Source organism: Sylvia atricapilla, chromosome 3, assembly GCF_009819655.1.
Source record: "Sylvia atricapilla isolate bSylAtr1 chromosome 3, bSylAtr1.pri, whole genome shotgun sequence".
Taxonomy (NCBI): domain Eukaryota; kingdom Metazoa; phylum Chordata; class Aves; order Passeriformes; family Sylviidae; genus Sylvia; species Sylvia atricapilla.
This window is the reverse complement of record NC_089142.1, coordinates 103,857,864-103,866,095: the sequence shown is the minus strand read 5'-3', so window position 1 is coordinate 103,866,095 and position 8,232 is coordinate 103,857,864. Positions and strand designations below refer to the sequence as shown.

Sequence of the window (8,232 nt, the reverse complement as noted above, 5' to 3'; positions counted from 1 at the left end):
ATCAGATTAAAGGTGTGGTTCTGGCTTTGTTCTGCAGTGTGCACACACCAAGGATTGTACATCCTACCCATGTCATTGGGGTAGCTGGCAGCAGTGAGCCCAGGGACAGACAGGGCTGGGGGTGCTAACCCTTCTTCTCTCCGAGGGAGCAGACAACTACATTCCAGCTCTGTAACTTACAGGCAAAAAACCAATAATATCTCTGAAGGATGTTATTCTTATTCATCCCACTTCTACTTGTTGGAAATCCTGCCCCATGACATCCTTTGACTTTTGCTGCTATTGATCTCCCAGGAGAAGGGAGGTGGGGAGCAGGGGGTGGAAGGTAAAAACTGCCCGCGATAGCTCAGCGCTCCTCTCCCGCCCTCACGCTGCCCTGACAAAAAGACAATTTGTCTTGTGTGCCCCCACGATGTTTGAGGACTCTGGAAAACGTGCCTGTTAAACAAGCCCCATCCCAGAATCCAAATGCCATCCATTAAAAAGAGAAAGTCCCAACGTGTTTACAGCAGCGGGCCAAGGCGCTCGGCCCTCACCCCGGAAAAACTCCCATTGACGTCAGTGGGGCTTGTGCTTATGCAAAGAGTGAGGGATGCTGCCCTGCACCTTTAGAAATGAAAAGGCAAAAAAATAAAAAAATAAAAAAACAAAAGAGAAGAAATGAGTGGTCCTGGAAGGAGGATGTTGCTCTTGAAAACGTTTCGGAGCAAAGTGGTTAAAGCAAAGCCTGTGTAAACAGTGACTATAAATATTTTCCGTTCTGTATCACTCTTTAAACAATCTCCTGCCGTAATTTCAGGTGAGTACAAAAATAAATAAATTACGGCGTGCAGGGGAAGAAGAAGAAACGGGAAAAGAAAAAAAAAAAGAAAATTGCGCTGCAACCGTGGCATTGAAACCACAAAAGCTTAATTCCTTTCGTCCAGATGCATTTCCCAGAGAAGAAAACGGTGGGTTTTTTTTTTTTATGAAAGGCTGCTCCATGACAGGAGCCTCCTTTGAGGAAGACCATTATGCATTGTTATCAGCATGGCGTAATTTGACTGTTGACAAAGTATCTGTGGCAGTGAGAATGAAAGCAGTTAGAAGTGTGTCGGGTTGTAATCAAGAAGATGCTTAGCTGTGCAACGCTGCATCTTGAGCAGATTTGAATCAACATTGCCTTGAGGGGACACACAGAGACACAGGCACACACACACATACACCAAAAAAAGAAAAAAAAAAAGTCCATTAATTTTTAGTGGGAAAATTAGAGTGGCACTTGATGAAGTGAAATTTGACATGCTTTAATTGCTCCGCAGCTCTCCTAATTAGAGATTTTCAAATTCTTTTACTGCTGTCAGCCTGATGCCACATTGTCTTGCTGGACAAATAGTAAAATTGCAAATTGGGTTGATCAAGAAGTTGGACTTGGAGATATTGGTCTTTAGCTTGTTTGTTGCTGATCATCATTTTCCTAGGAGACTTAGAGTGTTGTGGCCTATGAAGGGCATTTGGGGAGAGAAAAAGTGCAGTAAAATCCTTCTTCTTGATAAATAGAGAATCAATGATTTAGCAGAGCTTGTTTAAAAAAGATTAAAGCATGCAAGAAGTGGACAATAAAACAGTGGAATTGTAAATAAACCTTTAATCTTTGTTAAATCCATGTCTTGCATGAGATTTCAAATATTATTCTGTTCTTAATAAAACCACTAAATTCAGTTTATTTTTTCATGCACGTCGTTCTCGGTGTGGCAGATGGAGGCAAGGGGTGGGGTTCAGGTTCCTGCATGCCTTTTGCCCTAACCTGAAAAGCAGCATAGCAAGACCATGTTTTATATCAAAAACTAGTTATAAGGTTGTATGAACACATATTTGTGCCAGTTCTGAAAGCATGATTTTGTAGCTTTTGCTTTTGTTTCCTTCCTTCCCCCCCATTCTGGATCATGCCTCCCCTCCCTTAGCCTTTGAACCCCTCTTAATTCATTAACATATTGAATTTTTTCAATTTTCCATTTTCTTGCAATAACAATATTAATGCCAGGGCCAAGACCTGATTGGAGCTAAATTACTTGTTACCTGCTGGCATTTATTTATATGGCATTGAATTATAAAGCTTTGCTATTGTCATGCCTTGGGCGAATTGTTTATGACACCAGTAATAGGAGTAATTGTTATTGTTGAAATTACCTGTCAGCTACCCATAGCAGTGGCCCTTGTCCCACTGACAAATAGTGACAGGGGAGAGGGATCCTCCACACGTCCTCCTGATGACTTCTCCTCTGATAATAAGGAGTGCAGGGCCTCTGATAATTTGCCTGTCACTGTTGAGTGCAGCTCAGAGAGAGTTGGCCAAATTGTTGTCATTCACTTTGACAAAGACAGCAAAACGCCGTGGAGCAGGAGGAGGATTATCAAAATAAATGAAAGCCCTCACACATCCTTTGTTTTGGGTTTTTTTGGGGGTTGGGTTTGTTGGTTTTTGGTTTTATTTCCCTCCCCATTGCCACTCACCTGCCTTTATGCCAGATTTGTAAAAATGGGGATATGTTCCTCAGCAGTGTAACTTAGGAGTCAGCCCAGGGTAGGGGGGAAAGACACAAGGTCTTGTGCAATTTGTGCCTTGTTTGCCTGGAACACTTTGGGTTCTAAATATAAATTAAATTCTTTATGGATTTTTTTTTTCTTTTTTTTTTTTGGGGGGGGGGGGGGTGGTTTGGGTTTTTTTTAGCCTAAGGCTGTCTGTGTTTTGGCAGTTACCAACTGTCATTGGTAAGAGAAAGGCTGGTGTTTCTGTTGCATGGATTTGATTTGATTTGGTTATTTATTCTGTTGTTTTTCACAGTCAGCAGCATTTCTTTCAGCTCTCCTCTTGCCTCTCGTGCCTGGCCCTGTGAAACATGCCCGGTGCAGAAATCAGTGTTGCCCCCATGCCCAGGGCTGCTGGAAGCAGCTCTGTTCCTGCTACAGCACCTGCAGCTTTTTGCCCCTCTAAGCTACTGCAATACCAACCAAATTATCTTCACCAAAAAATATGATTTCCTTCAGGAAAGGAGGTTCTGCCACTGATAAACCCAGCAGAGGTCTGTTTGCTGCTGCTGCGAGGGAGCTCCGTGAAGAGGCGGCGTTATTTGTCAGAGCCTATCTATTTATAAAAAAAAAAATAAATAAAATAAATTACAAAAAAACCTCCCCCTTCACGTCCTGTGACTGGTGCGCACGGGAGGACGCCCACGCTCGGTGGAGACTTGCTGCCAATCACACCCCTGGAAAGAAAAAAAAAGGGAGCTATTTTACACCATCACCGCAGCCAGGGATGCTCCAAGTACAGGTTTGGGATGAGAGCGTTACAGACCCAGAGTCGTCCACCCCTCATCCTTCACATCTCGTCCTATAACAGCAATAATTCCCCCTTTATTGGTCTTTACACCCAGGTAATGACTACCTGGGGCACAAAACACCTCAGGGGCTCCTTTAGGGCCCTTGGCCCCCCAGTAGCCAGTCCCTAATTGATCAGTAAAACCTCACACCGAGTCACTGAAGCGTTGTATTTGTTGTTAACAATGAGGCTTGGTCCACACAAATACCTGTGGGCACCACCTCACCCCTCAGCTTGCTCCCTAAAGGAGGAGGAGGTCTGAATTCCTGCCACCGAGAGTTTTTTTTCATCAGAGGCAAATAAATCTGCCGAATCCGACCCTTTCATTTGTAACCATTGGGCTCAAACGCATAATTTAGCCAAATTATCAGCTGCCTCCATCTTCCCAGGGAACGAGTGCAAACAACGTTTTAGGAACAGACATCTAAATTTAGTAGGGTCCTGAATAATTGATAGGCTGGTGTGACAGAAGATAGAAACTTATGTTTCTAATCATCCCCAAACCATTTCTCCTCCCTCCCGCTCCCCCCCAAAATGAAGTCGCTTTGTTTGCAGTTAAATATAGGGAAGAGATGTGTCCACTTAACAAGTATAAAATTGTGATAGCATTAAGAGGTTATCCGTGGTAATAAAAAGCGGGGAACATGCCTGAGAATGTGATCTGTTAGGCAGATAATTTTTAAAGATGGAACTTGTCCTTGCTTTGTCTGGGGAGAGGCACGTTAGTGATCCCAGAAGGGGAGGGAGAAAAATATAACACGTATTTCCAACTGAAGATCTTTAAAATGTGCAATGTATTTCGGCATGTTACTGTAAGCTGCTATTTGATGTTTGTTTTTTTTTCCTGTAAAGCTTAAATTAAGCATCCCAGATATGGTTGTGAATCTTCTGCTCCTGGCTGCATCAAAAAACAAAATACACTTTCACTGGCTATATTACCAATATCCCGACAGTCTTTAACACACAGGCACAATCACCTTCCCTCTATTTTCTCTCTCTGTTCTTAAACATAGTCCCAGCCTCAAAAGCAGCCCACCTTTACATTTCAAGCTCATTTGAAATGTAAACTTTTAGCAAATAAGCGATGGCTTGTGGAGCTGCATCGCCGCTATGACTGGCAGCAAATTCCTTTTTCCTCCCTCCCCTCAGCGTAAGGGGTTTGAAATACCCATCAGTGTCAAAAGAAACTGAGCAGATCACTGCTGCTCTAAATAAGGAAGAGCAATGCTGAGGAAAAAAAAAAAAAAAAAAAAAAAAACCTGCCTCCCCCACCTAAAGAAACACCAAAAAAAAAAAAAAAAAAAAATCACTCAATGGATTAAAATGACATTTCTGTCCCGTGTCAGTCCGAATGACGAAGTATCGTGCTTTGCATCATTTCAGAGAGATATTCTTCAAACAAATTCAGCATATAAACAGGCAGCGGGGCTTTTGTTTGAAACATTTCAGATCAAACGTTAAGGGGAGAACAATTAATATTGCCTATTAAAATCCCTGTTATTGTTAGAGATACATTTTGTGGTTTCTGACTATAAATAAAAGCAAAGGAACAGAGCCACGGTTTCTCACCACTGCAGATAGAAAAAGGCAATTTCCAGCTTTTTCTGTTTTGTTTTGTTTTTTTCCCCTCAAAGTTGCTCTTAAATGTGTTTGCTGAATAAACAGGATTAACTGTATTTAAAACAAGAGATAAAGAACAGCTTTTTATTACACTGAACAGTCTGCAGGGTTTCCAGGCTCCTCTGAATGCACTTCATGCCTGGAACAAAATGTTCATATTTTACCTTTTTTAATGACACCGTATAGAACAAGCAAAATATTTTTGTAATAACACAAATATGGAATCGATGAGGAATGGTAAAAAAAAGGGGGGGATTTTTACCATTTCTGCTTCTGGGCAAATGCCGGGGTGGTGGTTTGTTCTTTTTATTTCTTACTTTCCTTCTTTTTGCTTTTGTCTCTGTTTTTTGGGTTTTTTTGTTTGTAGCTTTGCAGCAGGGTGAGAAACCAGGGAGGAAACTATTCCTGCTGCTGAAGGGGCTTTCCCTTTTCCTTTGGCTGCAAAAACTCACCGGGTGCTGTTAAAACAAAACTAATGGCGATAGAGAAATGCGGAGAGCCAGCCTGCTATCTGCTGCATTTCAGTGGAGGGTTTCTCAAAAAATAGGTACAAAGAAAAAAAGAATTTAGACAAATTTGCCTCTTAACCTTTAAAGATTTCCTGCTTATTCCAGTATGTCCTTTATTACATTAATTTTTTATTTAAATTACACCATTAACTGGATATGAATTTATCAAGAATACATATATTGATTTATAAAACAGTATCATTAATTATTCTAATAGCTAGATGTAGCTGATATTACAAAGCCATTTAAAGGTTTTTAATATAACTTGGACATACATAGATAGATAGACATTATGGACAAGACTACAATTTAAACTGGCTACCAGCAGTTAATGAAATCCTTGATTTATCTTCTCATTTAGAGATTGATTATGTTGTTGTTTTGTAAAACTATTTATTTTATGCCATTTTTCAAAGGATGTCTCAATAAAAGTAAAACATAAATAAAACATCCAGCTAAGTCTCAAAGCATATTTGGTGTTATATTTTCTTTTTTAATGCTGCAGCTGTTAATGTATTACTAGTTTGGAGAGTTGTCACCTTTACAGCAAATTGGCTTTCTTGATAGGAGCTATGTTTGCACATGCACAATTTTCTCTATTTGGATTTAAAAAAAAAAAAAAAAAAAAAAAAAAAAAAGGATGTCTTCCCAACAATATTGTGCTTATTTCCTAAACCAAAAGGCAGCAAAATGCCTTTCTGGCATAGTTTTCTTAGGCATATTTTTTGTTTAAGCTGTGGAAAAATGGGACTTACCCTAGTGCTGCAAAGCAGTCAGTCATGGAGAACATTTTGATTTAAAATTCAATCTGAAGAGAAGAAAAAAAGAGAGGGAAAAAAAAAAAAAAGAAGGAATGATATAAACAAACAGTACACCACTTTCAAGTTCCTCCTAAAATGTTCCTAGCTTAACTAATACATTGGAAGTTTAAATCTTTACACATTGTTCTTGAGGGGCTATGTCTCTTGACTCTTTATTTATATCACTTATTCTTGTCTGGCAACATATGTTACCCATTTATTATAGTATTTTTTTTTTACTGTTAGCCAGACAAATGTAAGGGCTAGCTGAGGAAGGATAGTTGCATCTGATGAGTTTAACAATTGCAGGGCATCCTTTAGGGGTAGCCAATGGGGTCTTTTTGAAGCTATAATACTCACTGTTAACCATTTTCATGCTGACATAATTTTTATTGTCCAAGTTGGGATTTTCCCTCATGGCAACCTCTTTTGTATTCCGTGGCTCCACAGGCATATCAAGCAGTGTGGCTGAGTGGTTCTTCAAGTCAAGGTATTTGTAGGTGTCTCAAACCACTCACTTTCAGTATCTTGGCATTTAAATCTACATGGCATGGCCCCCACAACTGAACAAAGAAAAAGACAGGCAGAAAATAATATTTTTAAAAAAAAATCTAGTTCTATCATCCATGACAAATGCAAGCAAATCCTGAGTGTAGACAGACAGATTTCTCAGTGCCATCACTGACACCAAAAGGTAACAGAGAGGAAGGCTTCTCTCATCAAAGTCATCTCCTCCAAATTCTTGTTTTAAATGGGTGCACCAAGATCAGAGGGAGAGGTTGCAAGGACAGGTGGTGAGCTGGGTGTCACACTTTGCACGTGGTGTTTTTAGGCCACCCATTCTGGAGTCAGATCTTGAACTCTTCCCCACCTTTTCTTTCCTACTCATTCTCTGTCCTACCTCCTCATTCAGTGGAAACATCTTCCTCCAGCTCCTCTGAAAAATGTGTCTTGTTCCACTGTTAGAGCCCCATTTTGAGCTTCTCTGGGGGCCAACAGGTTTGTACAAGACACGGAGATGTAATTACTGATATCTCCCACGATTTCCAGCCTTTTGGTGCCAGATCAGACCATTACACCTGCCGGCAAATCCTGCCATACATGAGACACCCAGTGTGGGATGCTTCAGAGCCCTCCACCCCAAGGAGCACAGAGAACACTCTGGAATTTCTGCTGCTTAGAATTCAGAATTCAGTCAGATTTTTAGGATTTTTTTTAGCTCCAAAAAGTTGGGTTGAATTTTTCTTCCATCTTCAGGGAATGAGGGAAGGGGCTGTGCAAGTCCACATGAGACCAAAGGACTCAAGTAGTGATGGTCTACAGGGGAAAAAACGTACAGCAAACAGGATTTGGGGTGGGAAATGAGGTGTTTCAGGTATAAACACAGAATAAATACAGAAATTGCAATTAAATTTGTTGGCTTCCCTTGAAGGGAGAGATTGAAAGTGGGTCAGGGCATGTCTCCTGAGAGCAGGAGGAGGTTTCTTGACAAATGCCACACAAAATATTTTAGCTGGGAGGAGAGCAAGTGCTCTCATGGGTTTTTTGTTTTGACTTATTGACAGTCCAGAGGTTGTGGGCTAATTTGTTTTATTTTAATTTTTTTATAAATTATCAGATTTCCCTCTACTTTTTGTAGGGGGTTTTGAAGATTTTCTAACTTAGGTCTGAGTTCAGCAGTGAAAGAAAGATTTTCTTTTCGTTTTTCTTTTCAGAAGCTAGCCTAACTTTTACTTTGGGTTGGAATGTTTTTTTTCAAGTTGCAATTTAATTATACTTTTGATGCCCTCCTAAAACAATTTGCAACCCCCAAATGAATCTTTGGAGTCAAGTCTCGCCCTCTTTAATGCCAAGGGCACAGTGAAAAAGGCTGCAGATGAAATGGTCACACCAGAACTCCTAGATTTAAGGATTGGAAGTCTTGACTTTGTCCATTCCTCCAGAA

The 8,232-nt window shown here is 40.4% G+C and overlaps 1 long non-coding RNA gene across 3 annotated transcripts; it reads right to left on the bottom strand.

Annotated features, from left to right (window-relative positions):
• Positions 1-1,647: 1,647 nt before the first annotated feature.
• LOC136359650 (uncharacterized) lies at positions 1,648-7,004 on the bottom strand. 3 transcript variants are annotated; one of them, XR_010743313.1, is made up of 5 exons: positions 6,648-7,004; positions 6,243-6,295; positions 4,007-4,256; positions 3,161-3,245; positions 1,648-1,786 (listed from the first exon to the last, which is right to left on the bottom strand). It is a non-coding gene; the product is annotated as an uncharacterized lncRNA (long non-coding RNA). The 3 variants fall into 3 exon arrangements; XR_010743315.1 differs by lacking the exons at positions 6,243-6,295; positions 6,648-7,004 and adding an exon at positions 4,928-4,944; XR_010743314.1 differs by lacking the exons at positions 6,243-6,295; positions 6,648-7,004 and adding an exon at positions 4,395-4,653.
• Between the last annotated feature and the right edge of the window lie 1,228 nt (positions 7,005-8,232).